Genomic DNA, 23637 nt, shown 5'->3' with positions numbered 1-23637 from the left:
TACGATTCTGAAGAAGAGGAAACAACTAATATTGCATTAGTTTTCAATCTTATTTCTTCCTCCTCCATTAGTGATTTTCCATTTTAAGAATGGACATGTCTTCCGATGTTATTAAATCACCTAATGGTAAAGGAAAAAATACGACAAGATGCAAAAACTGTCTCAAAAACAGAATTGCTAAGAGTTGCATATGCAATTCCAGTCAATCTCAAGATACTTCGTTAGTTCGGGGTAACAAAAGGAGATATTTTCATACTATACTAGATCAAGAACACTCTGGTTGTTCAAAATTCCATAATGAGAAAAAAAACTCATACTAATGCCACTTGATCGGTAATAGAATTCTTTCCTCGCCACGTGTGCCAATTCTTTGAGTGAGGAAGAAGAAATATCAAGGCACTTTTGTGTAGATTATGGAAATAATATCTAGTATTTGAAGATATTTAATATATTCGTATTTTTAGGAATATTATATTTTCGGTAGTAAGAAAATTATAAAAAGATCCTTCTTCTAATTTGGTCATCCCTTGTCTGAACTATGGGTCTGGATCAAGTGGTTTCTCTGGAGAAGATGCTAGATCAGAAAGATCATCTTAAAACTAAGTCTGGATCGTCCCTTGATATTAAGAGTAAAATCCAAAAAGGGAGATTGGATTAGCAAGAAGGAAAGAGAGAATACTCTAAAGAAAGATCAGTGTATTGAGGCATTAACACACTTTTGTGTTCAATCAAAGACAGAATTACATGCTCTTGCAGAATCCTTCACGAAAATTTCTCATTTGCAAGAGATTCTGGTCAAGCAACAAGGTTTTATACTTGAAGAAATTCAAAAGCTAAAGAGTAGTTCCACCTTCATTCAGCTCTGATATGAAGGACTAGGTTGCAAGAGAAAAATAGACATCAATTTTTGATTTCTTTCAATGATTGTATTGGTCTATTATGAATAAAACTATTATGAATAAAATTATTTGATTTATAATTTTTCTTGTGATAGTTTTCGGTTTTACATAGCCTGTGCTTGAATGTTTTTATCTTATTGCTATGTATGTTTATGGGATGTCTGATTTCGGTTTTACTACCTTAATATTCGATCTCATATATTGTGAACCCTTGTGGTTTGGGTGACTTTTTGATTTAGCAGGATTAAGTTCTAGGACATGTTAGTATGCTTTATCAAAGAATCATGAGGGGTTCTGGTAGAAACAATATGTAAAAAAGTCACAATATGTTGAATCGGTTTTGGCTTAGCATAATGTGTTTCGACGGTTTTCAACTTTTGCTTGCAATTGTTAAAACCGATTTTCAACCTTTACCAGGTTGTTATTATTCTTTTGTTTTTCCATAAGGATGACAACATGATGATATTTCTAAATCAATTCTCCCTGGACGAAGATGCAATCATATTGGAGAAGTGGATGCGAAATTTGAGGTAACAGTCTTGTTAGTTAATTGTTTTCCTGTTTAAGAAAAGCCTGAGTTTATATCATATATATTTATTGCTTTTTCTTAAGAAAATTTCGGTTCAGTTGATGTTTATTCCATGATGTATGTGTGGATGTGTGTGATTCAATTGGTTCCGGTTAAGAAAACCTATTGTTATCTTGCTTTATTGTGTGGTATCAATTGTTTAGGCTTACAAAATTTTGGTCCAATTGCGATGTTTTAATGCTTATGTTGTTTCAATTGCTTACGGTTGAGGTGAATAATTATGCAAGTTGATTTATTTGGTTTGTATGAATTATTTATGGCTTAACGAAATAAAAGGTGTACGTGATGAGTTGTTTAGTCCAATTCGATTCCGGATAAGAGAAACTAAGTTAATTCTGATCTTAGTTAGACTTATCGAAGTAAGGTTTCGGTTATTCAAGTCTAATCGAATGCCTTTACAAGAAATGCTAGTTAACTAACCTAGTGCTTGTCTTGTTTAAAATTTAAAGGTCTAAGTTTATGGATAATTAGAACCTGATGAGAAAAATAGAGTTATCTTTATTTTGGTCTTATCGAATTAAACGGTTGTTTTTGAACAATCGGTTTAGCAAAGGGACTAAGGTGCTTAGTTGATTTTTGTTTTGCTATACTAAGTTGGAAAAATTGTTTCGGAAAATTGTTTCCTTGGTAACATATCAAAATAAAACTACTTGTAGTTTAGGTTTTGATATTGGTTATCAGAACATGATGTGTGGAACCCTCGTGCCTAACTCTATAGGTTGCAAGTATTTTGAGATTTGTAAGATTCTTTTCGTGTTGTCCTTTATTTTTTCGTTTCTTTGTCATTTTGTGACAAAAAGGGGGAGAAATATATGGAGTAAACAAGTGATACTGTCATTGATTTTATATTGATTGGTATCACTAAGGAAAAGAACATTGGTGCTTAAACGTTTTGTCTAAACCAAAGAGTGAAATCACAGACTAAGGGGGAGTAACATGTCATATGAAGTGGTATAACAGAGATGTGCGGATTGAATATCTACCTATCTTCCTTAGGGGGAGTATTTTCTTTGTTATTATAATGTCAACAACGACATTTTCAAGGATTGAATGTAAACAGTTTAATGTGATGTTGAATCGGGAATCAAGCGTATGTGTAATGAATTCTTGTAATTTGTTTATCCATATGATGTAAGAGTTTTGTCAGTAAAATTGAAAAAGGGGGAGATTGTTAGAGCATTACTCGGTGGAACCCACCAAGCGTTGGTATGTCAAGTTTGGTTTTCATATTTTAGTGAATCAAAACTCATGTTAAGAGTCGCTTGATTATGTACTAGAGTCAACTTCGTATAGGTTAGCTTGAAAGTATTAGGATATGAGACATTACAAGTATTGTGAAGTCTTGAAGATGTGAAGAAGCAAGGAGCTACAACGACAACAATCATCTTTCCACTAGAGGTTAGTGATATTTGACTTGAACTGTTTCATTCCCTAACGTAGCTTTCAAGTCATGCATATTGAAAACAAAACTGCGAAGCATATTTGAACTCTAGATAGACATAGTATTAAGGAATACAATACGAGGTTTATTGCTTAACCATTAAACTTTGTAGATAAGACATCGCCATAATCATTTGAATGTTATTGTGATTATGTATGGGTATGAGGTGAGGATTTCATCCTAGGGAACAATTTTTTACATGTGTTCTAAGGAAGTAAGTTCATAAACTTGCTTGTGAACCGAAAAGGAAATTGCCAGGCGTTATTGGTTATGTTATTTATTGCATATCTTATGAACAACCAATATGTGTGATTGAGTATAACCGTTCACGAATTGTTGTGTTCTTAGTAAAACTATTCACAAAGGCTTGACTTATGTATTGGTATGACTTTTACTAGTGAAACCGATCTTAAGTAATCACCTGAGATGGTATGATCGGGTTTGTGATTTTATGTCTGACCAAATATGGGAAAGGGGAACCGATCCTAGTAAGAGGTGAAGTACATCACAAAGGGAAACCGATCCTTGTATGAGGTGCAGCAAGGTTTATAACAGAAAGGGGAACCGATCCTATGAACATGTGCAACACGTTTTTAGGCAAAGGGGAACCGATCCTATGGACATGTGCAACACATATAAGTTAGATACCATATATATGTGGGGAACCGATCCTAGTACCTAGTCAACCGAATTTTGGAAAGCTAGTGTGACTATGCACAATACTCACATGGAAGGTAGAACCGAAACTTATTTTGGTAGAACCGATAAACCCATGATTGTGATTAAATGTTATTTGATCAATCGCATAGTTCTTGAAAGTCAGATGAACCAATTCTAAACTTTTTTAGAAGTGTGGCAAATCGGTTTCAGGGTTGTAAGTGTGAAAGAGAACTTACAAAGTAAGGATGTCGACATACTTTGAACACGTGCTATGAATGTTTATTTCTTTAATTGTTCAAAGTTATTCCTTAATAGCTAAGGGAAGAGAATCCCAGGATCGAAACATAAATAAGTCAAGAATCTTTTAATTAAGGTATTTAACTTCATTTTGTAGGGAAATAAGAATTAGTAAGGTGCATTTACTAATTAGAGATTTTCTGAGAGATTTCGATCATTATTTTTGGACAGAGCATTTCCAGGAATTATGAAAACCGAATTTTTGCTTTAATGAATATCTTGAGAATATTTTTGGTTTTGTAAATTCCTTGGTGTCCAAACTTCCTTGTCTATAAATACTTGAAGTTTGCCTTTCTAGCAAACTAATCCTTCGTAACAACAAGCTTCCTCTTTGTTGTGTTGTTACTGGTGTAGACGCCTATTCGGAGAGGAAAGTAACCTAATTAGGCGAAATCTCTTACAGACGCTCAGTTTAAAGTCTTCTTTGGGATTGAGAAGCTCTAGCGTGTCCCTTTGGTGGGAAACTATATAATTGCGGTTTATCTTTTGTTTTCATTGATTTGATTGACTAACGGTGGTTGAACTTTGATTGCACCTAGTTTATTTATGCTTGAGAATCTTCTCTTATAACATAAGATTCACTTAAACTAGTTCAGAGTTTCGACAGGGATCTTTAGACTGTTGTTAGTTCTAAAGACGATCTTGTGATAATCCATTGTTAACAGACTCCGTTCTGTGCGTGATTGATCACAAGAGATTCAAGTGATTGTGTGCAGGTTATTATTGAAGATCTAAGAAGATTTGAAGGCGAATAAGATATTGAAGATTTCTTATTTGTGGGTTCATAATCTTTGGTGTGCACAATACTTGTTTCGGAAAAAGAGGATCCAATTAATAATCGGTTTATCCTTGTGATAGATTGGATTGATTAATTAAGTAGATCGGCATCAACACAATTCTTAGGATTAATAGTGTTGTTGGCTTAATCTTAAATGATTACTTCGGTAATTGAATATAAGATAGATCTTGTTAGAGTATTGCTCGGTCGAACTCGCATGCGTTGTTATCTCAAGCATGTCTGTCAATGTTAGTGATCAAAACTATAAGTCTTGATTTCTAGCCTATATAGCTAAAGGTCTCGGACTAGGATAAAAAGTGTAGTTGAGCTCAAGACTCCATGACAGTCATCATACAAGACGAAGGACTACTCAAGGAACTGGTGTATCTTCATTGACTAAAAGGTATGTGGATACTTGAACTTATCTGTCACTCAAAAGTCTATCTACTCTATCTCCTATTTTTGAGACAAAAGTCGTTTTGATATATAGACTTTCACTATACACATTTGCTATTTCGAGCCGAGTGTAACTTGCCTATCTATTTTGCGAAATATGTGTTGGTAAGCTTTTGCTTTAGACAAATTCATCTTTACCTAGTGACGAATGTCATGTTATGTTTCAATCACTTTGGAAATTGCTCTGACGAAAAATGGTCTGTAAATAACGGCTATATAACGTCCTCTGAGAATGTTTCAATGATTGAAATGAGAGTTTAGATTACATAACCATTGGTAGGATATAAGCATTGTTGTGGAAACACATATATGTATAAGTCCTTATTCCTTGAACCAAAGTTTGCGAACTTTGTTGATCAAGAGAAACGGAATGTGGCGTGAGCCAAGTCCGCGAACTCAGTCCGCGAACTGGCGGAAGTTCTCGACCCGATAATTTCTGCTGGAGTTTGTGAACTCCTTCCGTGAGCTTAAGTCCGCGAACCCAGTCCGCGAACTTGAGCAGGTTATATCTAAAATCGTTTGTTCTTGAACAGATGTTTATATAAACTAAGGAATGCTTTTGTAAACCGTGGCTATAAAGTTCATGAACCGATTCGAGTGAATCAAACCGTTTTTGCTTCGATTATGTCTTGTGTAGTTACATAAGATCTAAGCAATTGAACAACTCTCTAACTAGTTCATTTGAGTCATTTGGATTAGTTATGGTGAAGAAGAATATGGTGGATATGAAAGTGATCATATGGCTAACCATTTGGTTAACTATTGTTGAACCAACAAATGTTAATGTTCGGGAACGGCTACATAAACCCAAAATTGGACATTTCATTTGTGTGTAACAAGCTAAGTTTTCGATCCAACGGTTGAGAAATATTAACTTGAATCTAATCAGGTTTTCATCTAATGGTGAATATTGAATGCTTTGTTACCAATATAACATTGATTACAAACCCTGATTTCAAAAACTATATAAGGGAGAACTCTAGCAATTGGGAAACCTAATCCCCACACCTTACGTGTGATACTAGTTGCATAGCTAGAGTCGATTATCCTTTAACCTTTGGTTTCTTCTTCTAAAACCAGGTTAACGACTTAAAGACTTCATTGGGATTGTGAATCCAGACCAATACTACTTTTCTTGTAGTTGTGTGATCTGATCTTGCATCTTCTATAGTTACGAGTACAATTGTAATAATTGGCTTGAGATTTATATCTCCGATAGGCAAGATAGAAAAGTAATCACAAACACTTTGTCTCATCGTTTGTGATTCCACAATATCTTTTTTCGCTGCGTCGATTAGGATTATTGTGAGGTGATTTATAATACTAGGTTGTTCTTCGGGAATATAAGTATGGTTTATCAATTGGTTCTTGTTCACCTTGATTTATCAAAAGACGGAACAAAACTCGTAGGTATATTAGTGGGAGACAAATTTATCTATTACCGTAGACTTTTCTGTGTGATACAGATTTGTTTATTAAAGTCTTCGACTTTGGGTCGTAGCAACTCTTAGTTGTGGGTGAGATCGGCTAAGGGAATCAAGTACGTAGCATCCTGCTGGGATCAGAGACGTAGGAGCATAGTTGTACCTTGGATCAGTATGAGATTGATTGGGGTTCAACTACAGTCCAGACGGAAGTTAGTTTGGAGTAGGCTAGTGTCTGTAGCGGCTTAATACAGTGTGTGTTCAATCTGGACTAGGTCCCGGGGGTTTTCTGCATTTGCGGTTTCCTCGTTAACAAAATTCTGGTGTCTGTGTTATTTCTTTTCCGCATTATATTTGTTTATATAATTGAAATATCACAGGTTGTGCGTATTCAATCAATTAGAATATCCGACCTTTTGATTGTTGATTTAAATTGATTGACACTTGGATATTGGTCTTTGGTACCATCCAAGTTATCTCTCTTTGATAAAGACTCGCAGATTTCTATTTGCTTGAGTAAAGATCAAATAGAGAGATTGAGATATAAACTCTTTGATATACTTTTTTATCTAGATTGAGTCTGACTGTTTAGTTGATTCTCTAGAAAGTATACTGGAGTTTTTCCATACAGATTGCTAAGCGAAATATTGGGTGTTGTTGTTGTACCCCACTTTTTCAGATCTAAGGACCTAACGAAGGAGTTTATGTTAAGATAAACAGAAGAGCCTTTGTCCAACTCATATCACTTAGTTGAATAGAATTTATACCAAACAGATTTGTTGTTCCTTTACTGTTTGGAATACGAACCAAAGGAATTGTTCCAAGTACGTGACTAAGGTCGGAGGCGTGGGAATACATACGGAACTAGGTGAACTATAGGTTTAGTTGTTTGGTCTCAACTATACGAAGTTAGGTGTAATTTTGTGTAGCGGCTTAATCCTGAGAGTATTCAATTCTGGACAAGGTCCCGGGATTTTTCTGCATTCGCGGTTTCCTCGTTAACAAAATTTTGCTGTGTCATTTACTTTATATTTCCGCATTATAATTGTTTTATTATAATTAAAATGAATTACACAAACGTTAATTCCTATTTACTTGATAAGTGAATCTTATTGTGTTTGGTTAAGTCCGAACTTTTTTATCAAGTAACATACTTCGTTGTTGTATTGTCTCGATCTCGTATCTATAGACGATCACACGAAGTGTGAACCGATTAGTTGTATTGTCTCGACTCAGTCCATAGACAATCACTTTCGGAGAAAGGACTTTATATGTAGGAAAATTTTTACCTTGAGGTATATTTGGGTACCCTCGCCTTTTCAAGGGCACCCTATACCCGTTAAGGGATATTATTTTTTAGGTGTCAACACCTTTCTTCAAGCGCATGATTTTCAATCATGGGTTCGTGTTGTTAATGGCTGTAATCCTCCACTAGTTACAGTAGACGGTGTAACTGTTGCAAAGGATATTGGTGAGTATGATCCTGTCGAGATTCTCATTGCAAAGAAAAATTCTGACGGATTAAATGCTATCATCCATGCTATTACCCCAGATCATCAGCACCATGTGCTTACATGCACTCGGTCTAAAGATGCTTGGGATATCTTAGAAACCGTATGTGAAGGGGAATACCTATGAGAAAGAAGTTAGGCTTCAAAACCTAAATTCTGATTGGGAAAACCTTCGTATGGCTGATGAAGAGTCATTTGATGAGTTTAATCACAAAGTGTCTGAAATTGTTAATGTATCTTTTGCATTGGGTAAGACTATTCCTGAAAAGGACATTGTGATGAAAATTCTCAGATCACTACCAGCTAGATACGATTCTAAGAAACATGCCATCGTTGAGGGAAATAACCTTGAAACACTTTCCAGAAATACATTTGTTGGAAAGTTAAATATCTTTGATCATGAGCATTCATCCAAACCTGGAAAGTATGTTTCTTTCAAAGCACAAAAGAACACTAAACTACTTGATAAAAGTAAAAGTGTTGGAAACTCTGTAAATGATCCTATTGAGACTGAATCTGTTAGAGCATTGCTCGGTCGAACTCGCATGCGTTGCTATCTCAAGCATGTTTGTCAATGTTAGTGATCAAAACTATAAGTCTTGATTTCTAGCCTATATAGATAAAGGTCTCGGACTAGGATAGAAAGTGTAGTTGAGCTCAAGACTCCATGGAAATCATCATACAAGACGAAGGACTACTCAAGGAACTGGTGGATCTTCATCGACTAAAAGGTATGTGGAGACTTGTGAAAAAATGGGGTTCTAACAACACCACATAATATTTCTCTTAGCAATCTGTATGGATTAACTCTGAAATACTTTGCTAGAGAATCAACTAGACAGTCAGACTCAATCTAGATAAAAGTATCTCAAGGAGTTAACATCTCTCTCTTGATTTGATTTTTACTCAAGCTAAAAACAATAGCGAGTCTTTATCAAATACAAGGAATACTTGGACGGTACCAAAGACCAATATCCAAGGATCAATCAATATCAATCAACAACAAAAGGTTGGATTTCCAATTGATGATCACGAACGCTCAACCTGTATTATTTCAATTATATAAAATATAATGCGGAAAAGAAATAACACAAACACCATAAATTTTGTTAACAAGGAAACCGCAAATGCAGAAAAACCCCGGGACCTAGTCCAGATTGAATACACATTGTATTAAGCCGCTACAGACACTAGACTACTGCAAACTAACTTCGGAATGGACTATAGTTGAACCCCAATCAGTATCCGACCGATCCAAGGTACAGTTGTACTCCTACGCATATGATCCCAGCAGGATACTACGCACTTGATTCCCTTAGCTGATCGCAACCACAACCAAGAGTTGTTGTAACCCAAAATCACAGACTTGATAATAAACAAATCTGTCTCACACAGAAAAATCTATGAAAGGATAAATCTGTCTCCCACAGATAAACCCTAGGTTTTGTTCCGTCTTTTGATATGAAATCAAGGTGAACAGGAACCAATTGATAATCCGGTCTTATTTCCTAAGAACAACCTAGATTAATCAATCACCTCTCTACAATCCTTCCTTACTACACAGGCGGATTGTCGAGGAATCACAAACAGTGAGAGGAAGATGTTTGTGACTTCTTTATCTTGCCTATCGGAGAACTCTCGCGATCTCAAAACAATCAATCGATTGTACTCGTACGATAGAAGATGCAAGATCAGATCACACAACTACGATAAAGTAGTATCGGTCTGGCTTCACAATCCCAATGAAGTCTTTAAGTCGTTAACCTGATTTTAGAGAAGAAAATCAAAGGTTAATGGAGATCGACTCTAGCGGGCGCACTAGTAGCACACAGACATGTGGGTTATTAATCTTTAATTCATATGAGCATTTCATATTAACCTTGTTCTTCTTCACCATAACTAGTTCAATTGACTCAAATGAAATAGTTAAAGAGTTATTCAATTGCTATGAGATCTTATGTAACTACACAAGACACAATTGAAACAAAGATGATTCGATTCGATTGAGTCGGCTCATGAACATTATAGCCACGGTTTGCATAAAGCATTCCTTAGTAATTTAATGTTTCATGTTCAGAGCACATCTTTAGATCATAACCTCTTAAGTTCACAAACAAGTTCGCGGACTTAAGTTAATCGGTTGAGTTTTCCAAACTCTGCAGAATTTCTCGGAAAGAGAACTTCTGCCATTTCACGGACTGGGTTCACGGATTGAGTTCGTGGACTTAGCACACAAACGAGTTTTGGAAAATCCAGCAGAAATTCTCGATCGATAACTTTCGACAGTTCGCGGATTGAGTCTGCGAACTAGGTTCGCGGACTTGGCAAGCCAATTCCACAATCCTCCCGATTTCTCTTGATCAACAAAGTTCGAAAACTTCGGTTCAAGGAATAGATGTTTATGTAATCTAAACTCTCATTTCAATCATTGAGACATACTCAGAGGACACTATGTAGCCGTTATTCACATACCGATTCACGTTAGAGCAATTCTCAAAGTGATTGAAACATTTCATGACTTTCGTCACTAGGTGAAGATAAACTTGATCAAAGCGAAACGCGTTACCAACACACGATTTCGAGATAAAAGATAAGCAATGAATGCTCAGCTCGAAATGTCAAATGTGTATGATCTAGTTTATATAGCATACGACTTTTGTCTCATAAGAAGTAGGAGATAGGAGAGATAGACCTTTGAGTGATAGATAAGTTCAAGTCTCCACATATCTTTTTTTGATGAAGTTCCACGGTTCCTTGTATAGATCTTCGTCGTTGTATGATGAATCGCCATGAAGTCGTTAAGCTCAACTATACTTTTCTATCCTAGTCCGAGACTTAGTTATGTAGGCTAGAAATCAAGACTTATAGTTTTGGTCACTAACATTGACAAACATGCTTGAGATAGCAACGCATGCGAGGTTGACCGAGCTATGCTCTAACAATCTCCCCCTTTGTCAAATTTAGCGACAACTATTAATACATATGGAATATAAAAAAGATAAACTTTAGTGGCTCCTATTTCATAGTCTAATTTTCAACGTTCCTTGAAATCTTATTCCTTCCAAGTACTCCAATGATCCCAAAGGTTGTAAGTTTAGCACCATCATTGTTGAAGATCCGTAACTATAACAATGAGAGAAATCGAGATTCTCGATCATTATTATACAGTGTCATAGTATTATTATATAATATCAAAGTCCAATTATATCATGACTTTAACAATAATACTACGGTGATATGTATCACTCCCCCTTAGTCAATACTCCATCTCGATCATGGAAACCACTCCCCCTTACACAATGATCCGAAAACCATATGTATTTGTAGTGTGAACTACAATATTTTTTCCGCTTTTTGTCAATAAAATTGGCAAAGGTACAAGAATGGGATCATAATGAAATTTCCACAAGAGACATTTCATGACCAAAAGAAAAATACATACCAAATTAATTTAGATGCAATCTAATAGCCGAAGCTAACAACATTCATCAAGGAGTTTTAAGATACAAGATAACCTCTATAAAATTCCACAGCCGCACTACCCGCAAGATATTACCATTAATCACAAGTTCAAAAGACTCTCCCCCATTTGATGTCATTCCCGAGAGAACAACAAGAGCGACCTTAATTTCGAAAGAAAATAAAGATTTTTTATTGGACACCAAAAACCATAGGAATGATTTTCTATATCCAAAGCTCAACCAAATTAACCACAAGTAAAACAATGATTAATTCAATTGGAATACGCAACTAAATCAAACCACAAAAGTGATCAATTTAATTGAAAGTGCTCAACATAAGTAAGCTCACGGAGCTACGACTAAGTCAATCACACGGAGATGACTAACTTAACCGTTCAAAGACTCAACATAAGGAAAACCTTACGGAATATATTACTACATTAACCAAAGAACATGATAGTGTAGCCTCTCATATACTCAACACAAGAACTTGTGGAATATATGAAAACTCAACTAGATTAATTACAAGAGAACATATAATTAATCTAATTGGAATACAAACAACCAAACTAATCACCGAAGTAATCAATTTAATTATTTTGGGCTCAACATAAGAGAACTTATGGAACCCCGACTAAGTTCATCATAGAATATGACAACCTTAACCGTACATGTACTCAACATAAGAAAGAAGACTTATGGAGTACAAACTAAATAACCAAACTAGTTGATTAATTTAGTTCCTAATGCTCGACATATAGCATCTTATGGAACAACCAACCAAGCCAAGGTAAATCGACTTAATTGTAAGGTGCTCAACATAAGACACACAATGGAGCCTTCACGGTAAAACATAATAAGATGGATCAATGAAGATCAATACCGTGGATAACATACAAGGATCTATTCTATTTTCCATCATAATGACATAATAGGCTTTATCCTTGTTGAACAAAAGATTTTATCCTATTTTCCATCAGATACATGATTGCATAGGCATAACTTTTGTATATGTCGAAAGTCCATTCGTCCTTTCATCAATACGAATACCGATTCATGAACGACTTTACTTTCGACTGCAATATGGGACCTTCAAGTTCATGGACGTAAACAATACATATCCCATAAAAATATTGCAATATCACAAACCATTAAAATACTGAAATAAACATCCTCCTCCAAATATTTTTAGAATTTAATACCCATAAACCTAAAAAAAATAATATAAGAAGATGAAAACAAAAGTACTATGTGTAGTCACAATCATCGCTATTCAAAGCACTAGTTATTCTTCCAACTAATCCAAAAAGAAGACATCCTAGGCGACAATTCCTTTGATAAATTCAACATCATTACCAAACTCCTTGTTGTCAACAGCTATTGGAACATACGGTTCACGAAGATAGGAGTTTATATCAACGAACTGTCTTGGCTGATTATGTCGTACCAAGGCCCTCTGAATTTCTAAGGACTTTGACACAAACGCCTTTATTTCACGAATCTCATTTCTTACTTCCTTCAACTCGTCAAGAACATCGGAAAGATTCTGAGAGTTTGAAGGCACAGCCCTGGGATTTCTTGTATTCCTTTTTTCTCTTTTCAGGGACTTAGAAACAAGAGATTTTTCTTTTTCCTTGATTGAAGATTTAACATTCATGTTGACATCATTTCCATCTGACATGGTGCTTTGAGAACAGTTATAAACAACTGGATTTGTGTGATTGAATCACTTAACTCAACAAACAATCTTATATTGGATGTCAAAAAGGAAAAAAGGAATGTAGGGTTCGAAACCTATTGACAGGTTCGTATACGCCCAACTCTAAAACCCTATAAAGAGTAGAATTGTCGATAATAACCCTTTAGTTTATTTGATAGACAGAAAATAAAAAATCTAAGAAAAGAAGGAAAAACTTTACTGAAACCTGAAACAACACTCAATCTTGTCTCTTTTCGATCAGGCACATGAGACAAGATTTTCCCAACAACACAATCAAGTTGTGTTGCGATGAACAACGATTTGTCCATCTTTTTCTTCAAGATAGGAATCTTCAGACTTTTGTCTATCAAAATGATTCGACCATACTTTCTTTTCAAATGGTCTTACTCTATCCCTGGAAACCAACTTCTTAGACGAAGATAAGATCCTACATACCTCGGCGGTCTTCTGATCAAGTTTCAGCTTCCTTGCTAATCGATCTGCTCTTCGTTGAAGTTTGCTGGCGTGACTTATTTGGTGCTTGTACTTGTAACACCTTGATAGTTCGTGTCCCTTCATCGAACAAAACGAGCACGTCAAACTTGGATAATATTCAGGCATCTGAGATGCACAAGCAGCTATACATACAGTAGATCCTGAAACATTACTGACAGGGTTTCTAGTTAAAGAACCTTCCAGCTTGATTGGGTTTCCTTCTTCTCCGAACCCATTGAGGTTGATATATGTATTTCTACAAGTATCAAAATCGATGTTTTCACCAAGGAGCCCTACACTTGATTTCCTATCTTCATCGGAATCATAGGTTTCAGACATTTCATCAAGTGTTACAGCTAGACCTTTGTTCCCAGTGTATTTTCTACGATTTGGGAATTCGTTAGAAAAATGGCCAAAACCCTTACACTTAAGCACTGAGGCATGTTCTGTGCTTTAAAGGCAACATCCTTATCGACTTTGGATGTATGATCATGGTCAGAGATCTTTAGCTTCCTAACCAAGGTATTTCTGGAAGATTATTGAGGTTATTCCCCTCAACGATGGCATGCTTCTTAGACTCGTATCTAGATGGCAGCGATCTGAGAATTTTCATCACAATGTCCTTTTCAGGAATAGTCTTACCCAATGCAAGAGATGCATTAAAAATTTCAGACACTTTGTGATTAAACTCATCAAATGTTTCTTCATCCGCCATACGAAGGTTCTCTCAATCGGAATTAAGGTTTTGAAGCCTAGCTTCCTTTTCACTGGAGTTTCCTTCAAATACAGTTTCTAAGATATCCCAAGCATCTTTAGACCTAGTGCAATTAGACACATGGTGTTGAAGACTTGGGGCAATGGCATGTATGATAGCATTTAACCCTTCAGAATTATGCTTTGCAGCAAGATTCTCGGCAGCATTATATTCACCAATATTCTTGGGAACAGTTCCGTCTCCAGCTGCAACAACGGGCGCATCATAACCATTCACCACATATACCCATGATTGAAAATCACGCGATTGAAGAAAAGCTCAAATAGCAAATTTTCACCATAAGTAATTGGAGCCATCGAAGACTGGTGGTACGTTAATAGAGATAGCACCTCTGTCCATAGAGTCAGATCGTTATAAACACGGACTTGTTAGGTCTTAAACGTGTTTGCCTGCTCTGATACCAATTGAAAAAGTGGGGCTCTAACAACACCGCCCAATATTTCGCTTAGCAATCTGTATAGACTAACTCCGAAATACTTTGCTAGAGAATCAACTAGACAGTCAGACTCAATCTAGATAAAAGTATCTCAAGGAGTTAATATCTCTCTCTTGATTTGATTTTTACTCAAGCTAATAACAATAGCGAGTCTTTATCAAATACAAGGAATAACTTGGACGGTACCAAAGACCAATGTCCAAGGATCAATCAATATCAATCAACAACCAAAGGTAGGATTTCCAATTGATGATCACGAACGCACAACCTGTATTATTTCAATTATATAACAAATATAATGCGGAAAAGAAATAACAGACACCAGAAGTTTTGTTAACGAGGAAACCACAAATGCAGAAAAACTCCGGGACCTAGTCCAGATTGAATACACATTGTATTAAACCGCTACAGACACTAGCCTACTCCAAGCTAACTTTGGACTGGACTATAGTTGAACCCCAATCAGTCTCCCACCGATCCAAGGTACAGTTGTACTCCTATGCCTTTGATCCCAGCAGGATACTCCGCACTTGATTCCCTTAGCTGATCTCACCCACAACCAAGAGTTGCTGCAACCCAAAATCGCAGACTTGATAATAAACAAATCTGTCTCACACAGAAAAGTCTATCTAAGGATAAATATGTCTCCTACAGAAAAACCCTATGTTTTGTTCCGTCTTAAGATATGAAAATCAAGGTGAACATGAACCAATTGATAATCCGGTCTTGTATTCCCGAAGAACAGCCTAGATTAATCAATCACCTCTCTACAATCCTTCATGACTACACAAGCGGATTGTCGAGGAATCACAAATAGTGAGACGAAGATGTTTGTGACTTCTTTATCTTTCCTATCGGAGAACTCTCACGATCTCAAGCCAATCAATCGATTGTACTTGTACGATAGAAGATGCAAGATCATATCACACAACTACGATAAAGTAGTATCGGTCTTGCATCACAATACCAATGAAGTCTTTAAGTCGTTAACCTGATTTTAGAGAATAAAATCAAAGGTTAATGGAGATCGACTCTAGCGGGCGCACTAGTAGCACACAGACGTGTGGGGATTAGTTTTGTACAATGCTAGATGTATCCTTTATATAGCCTTCAAATCAGGGTTTTGCCTTAGTTACAAAGCAATCCTTATTCACCGTTAGATGAAAACCTGATTTAGATTCAAGTTAATATTTCTCAACCGTTAGATTAAAAAATTAGCTTGTCACACACACTTGGGTAGACGTTTACTGGGTTCGTGAAAACCATGCCCAAACGTGTACGTGTATGTTGGTTCAACATAGTAACCCAAAAAGTTTAATCATATGAGCATTTCATATTAACCTTGTTCTTCTTCACCATAAATAGTTCAATTGACTCAAATGAACTAGTTAAAGAGTTGTTCAATTGCTATGAGATCTTATGTAACTACACAAGACACAATTGAAACAAAGATGATTCGATTCGATTGAATCGGCTCATGAACACTATAGCCACGGTTTGCATAAAGCATTCGTTAGTAATTTAATGTTTCATATTTAGAGTACATCTTTAGATCATAACCTCTTAAGTTTACAAACAAGTTCGCGGACTTAAGTTAATCGGTTGAGTTTTCCAAACTCAGCGGAAATTCTCGGAAAGAGAACTTCCGCCATTTCGTGGACTGGGTTCGCGGACTGAGTTATCGGACTTAGCACACAAACGAGTTTTGGAAAATCCATCAGAAATTCTCGGTCGAGAACTTCCGACAGTTCGCGGACTTGGCAAGCCAATTCCACAATCCTCCCGATTTCTCTTGATCAATAAATTTCAAAAACTTCGGTTCAAGGAATACATGGTTATGTAATTTAAACTCTCATTTCAATCATTGATACATTCTCAGAGGATGCTATGTAGCCGTTATTCACAGACCGATTCACGTCAGAGCAATTCTCAAAGTGATTGAAACTTTTCATGACTTTCGTTACTAGGTGAAGATAAACTTGATCAAAGCGAAACGCTTTACCAACACACGATTTCGAGATAAAAGATAAGCAATGAATGCTCAGCTCGAAATGTCAAATGTGTATGATCTAGTCTATATAGCATACGACTTTTGTCTCATAAGAAGTAGGAGATAGAAGATATAGACTTTTGAGTGATAGATAAGTTCAAGTCTCCACATACCTTTTTGTAGATGAAGTTCCACGGTTCCTTGTATAGATCTTCGTCGTTGTATGATGAATCGCCATGAAGTCCTTGAGCTCGACTACACTTTTCTATCCTTGTCCGAGACTTAGCTATGTAGGCTAGAAATCAAGACTTATAGTTTTGATCACTAACATTAACAAACATGCTTGAGATAGCAACGCATGCGAGGTTGACCGATCTATGATCTAACAACTTGAACTTATCTGTCACTCAAAAGTCTATCTACTCTATCTCCTACTCTTGACACAAAAGTCGTTTTGATATATAGACTTCCATTATACACATTTGCTATTTTGAGCCGATTTTAACACGCCTATCTATTTCTCAAAATATGTGTTGGTAAGCTTTCTCTTTAGCCAAATTCATCTTTACCTAGTGACGAATGTCATGTTATGTTTCAATCACTTTGAAAATTGCTCTGATGAAAAATGGTCTGTGAATAACGGCTACATAACGTCCTCTGAGAATGTTTCAATGATTGAAATGAGAGTTTAGATTACATAACCATTAGTAGGATATAAGCATTGTTGTGGAAACACATATATGTATAAGTCCTTATTCCTTGAATAAAAGTTTGCGAACTTTGTTGATCAAGAGAAACGGAATGTGGCGTGAGCCAAGTCCGCGAACTCAGTCTGCGAACTCAGTCCGCGAACTGGTGGAAGTTCTTGACCCGAGAATTTCTGCTGGAGTTTGTGAACTCCTTCTGTGAGCTTAAGTCCGCGAACCCAGTCCGCGAACTTGAGCAGGTTATATCTAAAATCGGGTTGTTCTTGAACTCATGTTTATTTAAACTAAGGAATGCTTTTGCAAACCGTGGCTATAAAGTTCATGAACCGATTCGAGTGAATCGAACCGTTTTTGCTTCGATTGTGTCTTGTGTAGTTACATAAGATCTAAGCAATTGAACAACTCTCTAACTAGTTCATTTGAGTCATTTTAACTAGTTATGGTGAAGAAGAATATGGTTGATATGAAAGTGATCATATGGCTAACTATTTGGTTAATTATTGTTGAACCAACAAATGTTAATGTTTGGGAATGGTTCGTAAACCCAAAATTGGACATTTCATTTGTGTGTAACAAGCTAAGTTTTCGATCCAATGGTTGAGAAATACTAGCTTGAATCTAATCAGGTTTTCATCTAATGGTGAATATTGAATGCTTTGTTACCAAGCTAACATTGATTGCAAACCCTGATTTGAAAGAATATATAAAGGAGAACTCTAGCAACTGGGAAACCTAATCCCCACACCTTATGTGTGATACTAGTTGCATAGCTAGAGTTGATTCTCCTTTTACCTTTGGTTTCTTCTTCTAAAACCAGGTTAATGACTTAAAGACTTCATTGGGATTGTGAAGCCAGACCGATACTACTTTTATTGTAGTTGTGTGATCTGATCTTGCATCTTCTATCGTTACGAGTACGATTGTAATAATTGGCTCGAGATTTATATCTCCGATAGGCAAGATAGAAAAGTAATCACAAACACTTCGTCTCATCGTTTGTGATTCCACAATATCTTTTTTCGCTGCGTCGATTAGGATTATTGTGAGGTGATTGATGATACTGGGTTGTTCTTCGGGAATATAAGTCCGGTTTATCAATTGGTTCATGTTCACCTTGATTTATCAAAAGACGGAACAAAACTCATAGGTATATTCGTGGGAGACGGATTTATCTATCACCGTAGAATTTTCTGTGTGATACAAATTTGTTTATTAAAGTCTTCGACTTTGGGTCGTAACAACTCTTAGTTGTGGGTGAGATCAGCTAAGGGAATCAAGTACGTAGCATCCTGCTGGGATCAGAGGCGTAGGAGCATAACTGTACCTTGGATCAGTGTGAGATTGATTGGGGTTCAACTACAGTCCAGACCGAAGTTAGTTTGGAGTAGGCTAGTGTCTGTAGCGGCTTAATACAGTGTATGTTCAATCTGGACTAGGTCCCGGGGTTTTTCTGCATTCGAGGTTTCCTCGTTAACAAAATTATGGTGTCTGTGTTATTTCTTTTCCGTATTATATTTTGTTATATAATTGAAATATCACAGGTTGTGCGTTGTACAATCAATTAGAATATCCGACCTTTTGGTTGTTGATTTAAATTGATTGACACTTGGATATTGGTATTTGGTACCATCCAAGTTATCTCTCTAGTATTTGATAAAGACTCGCAGATTTCTATTTGCTTGAGTATATATCAAATCGAGAGATTGAGATATAAACTCTTTGATATACTTTTTATCTAGATTGAGTCTGTCTGTCTAGTTGATTCTCTAAAAAGTATATTAGAGTTTGTCCATACAGATTGCTAAGCGAAATATTGGGTGTGGTTGTTGTACCCCCACTTTTTCAATTGGTATCAGAGCAGCACTAAACCATTTTAAGGGATTCGCAACCCAGATTTGCAACGACACAATGTCCGTTCGAAATAGATGTTGCTAATCCCCGTTGCTAAGTTTTCGCAGCGGCTGGAATCGGTTGCGAATTTTGCAACCCCGCAGGTAAGGTTGCGAATTGCAACTGCTGATTGTTTACGCGTGCGGTTAGGTCGTGTGCTGGTAACACCTTAGTTTGACATGTTGACTTGACTTAACGTGTGCGCGATACTTGTGTAAGATCCTTTAAAACCCTAGATTCAGTATTAACTTACCCTCTCTCTCTCTCTATCTGGTCTTCTCCCTCTCTCAATCCGCCGCTGCTTCTTCTTCTTCTACTGCTTCTCTTCTACATTAGAAAAACGGAGATTCATCAACGAAATCCAACAAAAACATCAGCGTTTCTCTATTCTCTTCATCAACAGCAGCTGAAAACGAAGATTCATCAACAACATCATTTCTTGAAGATTTGTTCTGAATCAATGAAGAACAGTCGATGAGGATCATTAACAATAGTCAGATTACATATCTTCTCTTTCATGTTGTTGGTACCCTAGTTTTGTTTCTGTTTTAATTGATGCTGGTGGTAATTTGAATTTTAGGGAATATGTTCTTAACAAATTTTCTCTTCATATTATAATTTTTAATCTAGGGTTTTGAGATTCTAATTTGATTTGATTTGGGGGTTCTCTAATTGTTAGGAATCAGGGTTTCCAATGGTTTTAATCACATTCATGGAGCTTCCTGGGTTGTAATTAGATTCTCTGATAGAAATGTTAAAATCTGAAATTTGGATTTTGAGATCGTGGTTGTACCCAAAGTTAGGGTTTTATGGTTGTTGTAGTTGGCAATACTGATTAGTTTACTTTCTTATTAATTTGATTTCAGAGGTTCTTCAATTGTTTGGAATTAGGGTTTTCTTGTTTCTGGGATTTGAGATTAGGATATGTCAAAACCTGAGGTTTTCTTGTTTCTGGGATTTAATCAGTTATGAAACTTCATGGGTTGTGATTAGATTCTTCAACAGGAATACCAAACTTTAGTTTTTGGAATTTCCAATACTAATTAGTCAAGATAAAATTATTTTCTCATAACATATTTCTTCTTGTAGGTTATCCTTTATGATGCTAATGTTCCTTGTGAAGGGCAACACAAAATTATGTCTTATGTTCGTCTGCAAAGAAACCTTCCTGGTTTCAATCCAAATACTCGTCACTGCCTCTATGGTTTAGTAAGTATTTTTTTTCGTATGAGAAGTAAACACCAAATTTGGATATTTTTCAATCCTGCCAATTCATGTTTGTTGCAAATCGCATTACCTTAAAATTTAAACCACTCAAGGTATTAAATGGGAACATGGCGAAGTTATTGAACCTCAACTCACTCCGAATGAGATATATGGAATCTGAAAGTTTAAAGTATATAAAATTTTTTGATGTATTATCTTGAGGTGTATGTTTGTAATTGCCGTCCATATAAGTAACACTGGTTGTAGCTAATTCTACTTTAAATATGAAAAAATTTGTTAATGGAAGTTCAGATCTTTCTATGAAATTATACGGGAGTAGACATCCACAAAGGGATGAAGTTTCTAGGCCACGACTGAGTGGATGATGTATTTTCATTTGCTTCTTGAGAGGTTAGGATACCAATATCAAACATGTGATATCCAGCGCAATTTGTTCAACTGTTCTTTGTAAATCTATTTGTACTAATTAGTTGCAATAAACAACAAGGGACATGATAAAAAAGAGGAAAATACTTCCTTATTTTCTAAATAATGTAGTTGACTTCCATCTGAATTCTTTTTTTTTGGAGTTATCTTTGCTTTATCGACAGACATGAATCTTTCGGTGATGATGTATTCATGTCTAATTTCCTACCTAGCCATCTTGTGTTAATTATTGCTCTGTCTACTACTGCATCTATGTTCGACCACATTATGGGGAATCCTTGCTGATTCTCTTATCATAAAACACGGACAGGTGTATTCCACGGAATCAAGAAAGATGGCGAGGGTGACACGGTTGATTGCAAGAGTATGTGGGAACTTCTTATGGTGTCATCTCCTGATCGAGAAGAGTATGTTCTTTCTTGATTTCTCTATGTTATCTTCATTTTTTTTATTATTGAGACCGTGCCAAGGTTAGCAACACTTGCTGTATCTGGAGTGTTATTTGACCTTCTTTCATAATTTGGTCTCAGGGTGGATGGGAGGATGATGACACTATAGGCGAAGCCGCATGTCATGAAGCCTTGGAGGAAGCTGGAGTTAAAGGAATACTAAATGTAAGCTCCTCTTCTTGATCATAGTACTAGTAGCAATTATATGCCCTGCCTATTTGGGAAAGAAGGACAAAACGTTTTCATTGTAAAATATTATCAATTATGACTAAAGAAGGCGGAATGATTTGGGGAAATTCATTACTTTTCTTAGGCTTGATGATGGACAAGCTATTTTGTTCATACTCTCCCATAGTTACTATAATAAAGATATAAATCAATTTTGAGAAGTGACTTATGTTCATTTTTCCCAATCACCAACTTAAAGCTCAATTTTTTTGTGTACAATGCATCGAAGATTATTTCTTCTAGATTATGTCTTCTCACTCTTGTTGTTTTGTTTTATTCTTCTGTCCAGGAAAGTCCCTTGGGAATGTGGGAATTCAAAAGTAAGAGCAGATAGAACAGCTGCAGTACGGAAGGATCTTGCAGGCTTTACATGTTTGCATTGGAATTGACTGAAGAACTTGATACCTGGACAAAGGAGGATAACCATGGAAGAAAATGGGCAAGTCCGTCAATGCTTGAATTGTTATTGGTATTGAGTTACTAATGTTGATGTCGTTGAACTTATCAACATTCGTAAATTCCTCCTTGTTGTAGTAAAACTATAATTTCCAAGGTTATAACAAATGAGGTTGGAACAAATTTCACACAATAAGGACCTCAGAATTGAAACTTGTTAGTAGCTTGTCTGCTTGAGATTACAAATTAACTATGATCACCAACTAGGGACCTGAACTTCTGAACAACGTGATTTTGACTAATTTTTGAACTGGTTAATCAACTACCAGGTGTTGAAGCTGCTGATCTTGTACTTCCGATTTCTGTTGCAGTTTTGGTTATCCGGTTTTACAATATAGCACTTCAGCATGTGCGTGACCTTCACCTGGAGTTAAGGAAGAAATATAGGTAAAACTATTATGGCTATTCTCTCTTATAAATGTATGCTCTCTGTAAATATGATTCTCATTCGTGGGTTTTACTATGTGCTGTAGAAAAGGGACCATACATATGCGCTGCAAAGTTTGTAACTCAGTGGACCTGTTTTCAGAAGAATACATTTCGTGAGTTTCTATATTATACTAGTTTGTTGTGATACTTAGCATACATTTGTATCAAAACTTTTTGTTCAACTTCAATTGAAGAATCCCTTTTTTATAATTAATACAGTTTTGTACATCTATTGAATGAATGTTGAATGAATGAATGACATTGTAGTTTGTAAATCTGTGGAAATGACGAATATGGGGAGCTGGGTAACTGCATGGGGAAAATGATTTTGACCAGGTCAATGGAGACTTGACCTTTTTTTTAATGTTTAATTAGCAACGTCTATAATCTGTTGTTAAGTTAGTAACTCAGTGGACCTGTTTACTATGTGCTGTAGAAAAGGGACCATACATATGCGCTGCAAAGTTTGTAACTCAGTGGACCTGTTTTCAGAAGAATACATTTCGTGAGTTTCTATATTATACTAGTTTGTTGTGATACTTAGCATACATTTGTATCAAAACTTTTTGTTCAACTTCAATTGAAGAATCCCTTTTTTATAATTAATACAGTTTTGTACATCTATTGAATGAATGTTGAATGAATGAATGACATTGTAGTTTGTAAATCTGTGGAAATGACGAATATGGGGAGCTGGGTAACTGCATGGGGAAAATGATTTTGACCAGGTCAATGGAGACTTGACCTTTTTTTTAATGTTTAATTAGCAACGTCTATAATCTGTTGTTAAGTTAGAACCAGAACCAATAACATTTTAGTTCCGGGTAGGGGTATTCCTGTAATTAGAAACAACTTAGCAACGACAGACCTTAGTTGAGAATAAACAGGGTCGCAACGGCACAATACGTTGCGAA

The 23637-nt window shown here is 36.0% G+C and overlaps 1 pseudogene; it reads left to right on the top strand.

Annotated features, from left to right (window-relative positions):
* The first annotated feature begins 21495 nt into the window (after positions 1-21495).
* Positions 21496-23015, top strand: LOC113351809 (annotated as a pseudogene).
* Positions 23016-23637: the final 622 nt, after the last annotated feature.

Source organism: Papaver somniferum, chromosome 2 (assembly GCF_003573695.1).
Source record: "Papaver somniferum cultivar HN1 chromosome 2, ASM357369v1, whole genome shotgun sequence".
Classification (NCBI taxonomy): Eukaryota; Viridiplantae; Streptophyta; class Magnoliopsida; order Ranunculales; family Papaveraceae; genus Papaver; species Papaver somniferum.
The sequence above is the reverse complement of the archived record's forward strand: the minus strand, read 5'-3'. Positions and strand labels throughout refer to the sequence as shown.